This window comes from Oncorhynchus nerka, linkage group LG14, assembly GCF_034236695.1.
Source record: "Oncorhynchus nerka isolate Pitt River linkage group LG14, Oner_Uvic_2.0, whole genome shotgun sequence".
Taxonomy (NCBI): domain Eukaryota; kingdom Metazoa; phylum Chordata; class Actinopteri; order Salmoniformes; family Salmonidae; genus Oncorhynchus; species Oncorhynchus nerka.
The window spans coordinates 92324221-92329220 of NC_088409.1; positions in this window are offsets into that span (position 1 = coordinate 92324221).

Genomic DNA, 5000 nt, shown 5'->3' on the forward strand with positions numbered 1-5000 from the left:
AACACAGATAACCAGACAACAACCACACACAACCACACAAACACACCAGACAAACACACAACACACACAAAAACCAGAGACACACACAACCACACACACAAACACAACAACACACACACACACAACCACATACACACACAAACAACCAGACACACACACACAACCAGATACACAAACACACACACACACACAACAACTACACACACAGCCACACACACACACAAACAACCAGACACACACACAACCACACACACACACAACCACACACAAACACACAACCAGGCACACACAAAACCAGACACACTTTCAACCACACACACACACAACCATACACACACACAATCACACACACATAGAACCAGATTTACACAGCCAGATATACACAACCACACACACATAGAACCAGATTTACACAGCCAGATATACACAAACACAAACAAACAGCCAGTCTCACACACACACACACACAACCAAATATACACAACCACATATACACAAACACAAACAAACAGCCAGTCTCACACACAACACACACACACACACACAACCACCACACTAAACCCCAAACACACAACAACACACACGCACAACAACCACACTCAACCCCAAACACACACAACAACACACACACACAACAACCACACTCAACCCCAAACACACACAACAACACACACACACACAACCACAACAACACACACACACACACACACACAACACACACACACACACACACACACACACACACACACACACACACACACACACACACACACACACACACACACACACATACCCACACATACACACACACAGTGCCTCACAGTGAGGGAACGGGGTGTTTTAGCGAGGTGCTCTTCAGTTTTCCATTTTTACACGATGACTCATCCAATCACTGTGTTCCTAGAAAGCTGTGGTACCACAACCTGAGCAGCCTGGTAATGAGAGACCCCCTATATCTGCCTATATTCCAGCCTGGTAATGAGAGAAAGAGACCCCTTATATCTGCCTATATTCCAGCCTGGTAATGAGAGAGACCTCTTATATCTGCCTATATTCCAGCCTGGTAATGAGAGAAAGAGACCTCTTATATCTGCCTATATTCCAGCCTGGTAATGAGAGAGACCTCGTATATCTGCCTATATTCCAGCCTGGTAATGAGAGAAAGAGACCCCTTATATCTGCCTATATTCCAGCCTGGTAATGAGAGAGACCTCTTATATCTGCCTATATTCCAGCCTGGTAATGAGAGAGACTTCTTATATCTGCCTATATTCCAGCCTGGTAATGAGAGAGACTTCTTATATCTGCCTATATTCCAGCCTGGTAATGAGAGAGACCTCTTATATCTGCCTATATTCCAGCCTGGTAATGAGAGAGACTTCTTATATCTGCCTATATTCCAGCCTGGTAATGAGAGAGACCTCTTATATCTGCCTATATTCCAGCCTGGTAATGAGAGAAAGAGACCTCTTATATCTGCCTATATTCCAGCCTGGTAATGAGAGAAAGAGACCTCTTATATCTGCTTATATTCCAGCCTGGTAATGAGAGAGACCTCTTATATCTGCCTATATTCCAGCCTGGTAATGAGAGAGACTTCTTATATCTGCCTATATTCCAGCCTGGTAATGAGAGAGACCTCTTATATATGCCTCAGGATAAGAGCGTCTGCTAAATGACTTAAAAGTAAATGACTTAAATGTCTTATATTTGCCTATATTCCAGCCTGGTAATGAGAGAAAGATACCTCTTATATCTGCCTATATTCCAGCCTAGTAATGAAAGAGACCTCGTATATCTGCTTATATTCCAGCCTGGTAATGAGAAAGAGACCCCCTATATCTGCCTATATTCCAGCCTGGTAATGAGAGAAAGAGACCTCTTATATCTGCCTATATTCCAGCCTGGTAATGAGAGAGACCTCGTATATCTGCCTATATTCCAGCCTGGTAATGAAAGAGACCTCGTATATCTGCCTATATTCCAGCCTGGTAATGAGAGAAAGAGACCTCTTATATCTGCCTATATTCCAGCCTGGTAATGAGAGAGACCTCTTATATCTGCCTATATTCCAGCCTGGTAATGAGAGACCTCTTATATCTGCCTATATTCCAGCCTGGTAATGAGAGAGACCTCTTATATCTGCCTATATTCCAGCCTGCTAATGAGAGAGACCTCTTATATCTGCCTATATTCCAGCCTGGTAATGAGAGAGACCTCGTATATCTGCCTATATTCCAGCCTGGTAATGAAAGAGACCTCGTATATCTGCCTATATTCCAGCCTGGTAATGAAAGAGACCTCGTATATCTGCCTATATTCCAGCCTAGTAATGAAAGAGACCTCGTATATCTGCTTATATTCCAGCCTGGTAATGAGAAAGAGACCCCCTATATCTGCCTATATTCCAGCCTGGTAATGAGAGAAAGAGACCCCTTATATCTGCCTATATTCCAGCCTGGTAATGAGAGAGACCTCTTATATCTGCCTATATTCCAGCCTGGTAATGAGAGAGACCTCTTATATCTGCCTATATTCCAGCCTGGTAATGAGAGAGACCTCTTATATCTGCCTATATTCCAGCCTGGTAATGAGAGAGACTTCTTATATCTGCCTATATTCCAGCCTGGTAATGAGAGAGACCTCTTATATCTGCCTATATTCCAGCCTGGTAATGAGAGAAAGAGACCTCTTATATCTGCCTATATTCCAGCCTGGTAATGAGAGAAAGAGACCTCTTATATCTGCTTATATTCCAGCCTGGTAATGAGAGAGCTCTTATATCTGCCTATATTCCAGCCTGGTAATGAGAGAGACCTCTTATATCTGCCTATATTCCAGCCTGGTCTTGCATGCAGACTCTTATATATGCCTCAGGATAAGAGCGTCTGCTAAATGTGTAAATGACTTAAATGTCATGTTTGCCTATATTCCAGCCTGTAATGTGAAAGAGACCTCTTATATCTGCCTATATTCCAGCCTAGTGTGTGTGCGTATGTGTGCTTATATTCCAGCCTGGTAATGAGAAAGAGACCCCCTATGTGTGCCTATATTCCAGCCTGGTAATGTGAGTGAGACCTCTTATATCTGCCTATATTCCAGCCTGTAATGTGTGTGACCTCGTATATCTGCCTATATTCCAGCCTGGTGTGTGTGACCTCGTATATCTGCCTATATTCCAGCCTGGTAATGAGAGAAAGAGACCCTCTTATATCTGCCTATATTCCAGCCTGGTAATGAGAGAGACCTCTTATATCTGCCTATATTCCAGCCTGTGTGTGTGTGTCTTATATCTGCCTATGTTCCAGCCTGTAATGAGAGTGACCTGTTATATGTGTATTCCAGCCTGGTTTGTGAGAGACCTCGTGTCTGCCTATATTCCACCCTGGTGTGAGACCTCGTATATGTGTATGTCCACCCTGTAATGAAAGAGCCTCTGTATATCTGTATTTCAGTAGTGTTTGAAAGTGTTCGTATATCTGTATATTCCAGCCTGGTAATGTGAAACCCCTATATCTGCCTATATTCCAGCCTGTAATGAGAGAGACCTCTTATATCTGCCTATATTCCATCCTAGTAATGAAAGAGACCTCTTATATCTGCCATATTCCAGCCTGGTAATGAGAGAGACCTCTTATATCTGCCTATATCCAGCCTGGTAATGAGAGAGACCTCTTATATCTGCCTATATTCCAGCCTGGTAATAGATGCAGATATAGTTAGCAGCCTATAATTACCTCTTAAAGCCTATTTCAGCCTGCTAATTTAGGCCTCTTATATCTGCCTATATTCCAGCCTGAAAATGAGAGAGACCTCTTATATCTGCCTTTTCCAGCCTGGTAAGAAAAGACCTCTGGAAAATATTCCAGCCTAGTAATGAGAGGCTCTTATATCTGCCATTCCAGCCTGGTAATTGATGGACCTCTTATATCTGCTTATATTCCAGCCTGGTAATGAGAGAGAAATCTGCCTATATTCCAGCCTGGTAATGAGAGAGACTTCTTATATCTGCCTATATTCCAGCCTGGTATGAGAGAGACCTCTTATATATGCCTCAGGATAAGAGCGTCTGCTAAATCTGTAAAAGTAAATGACTTAAATGTCTTATATTTGCCAATATATTCCAGCCCGGTAATGATGAGACCTCTTATATCTGCCTATATTCCAGCCTTTTAATGAAAGTTAGCTGGTATATCTACTTATATTCCAGCCTGGTAATGAGAATGACTATATCTGCCTATTCCAGCCTGGTAATGAGAGAAAGAGACCTCTTATATCTGCCTATATTCCATTGAGAGAGACATCATATCTGCCTATATTCCAGCCTGGTAATGAAAGAGACCTCGTATATCTGCCTATATTCCAGCCTGGTAAAGAGACCTCTTATATCTGGCTAATGAGAGAGACCTATATCTGCCTATATTCCAGGCAGTAATGAGAACCTCTTATATCTGCCTATATTCCAGCCTGGTAATGAGAGAGACCTCTTATATCTGCATATATTCCAGCCTGCTAATGAGAGAGACCTCTTATATCTGCCTATATTCCAGCCTGGTAATGAGAGACACCTGTATATCTGCCTATATTCCAGCCTGGTAATGAAAAGACCTCAGTATATCTGCCTATATTCCAGCCTGGTAATGAAAGAGACCTCGTATATCTGCCTATATTCCAGCCTAGTAATGAAAGAGACCTCGTATATCTGCTATATTCCAGCCTGGATGATAAGAGTATATCTGCCTATATTCCAGCCTGGTAATGAGAGAAAGAGACCCCTTATATCTGCCTATATTCCAGCCTGGTAATGAGAGAGACCTCTTATATCTGCCTATATTCCAGCCTGGTAATGAGAGAGACCTCTTATATCTGCCTATATTCCAGCCTGGTAATGAGAGAGACTTCTTATATCTGCCTATATTCCAGCCTGGTAATGAGAGAGACTTCTTATATCTGCCTATATTCCAGCCTGGTAATGAGAGAGACTTCTTATATCTGCCTAT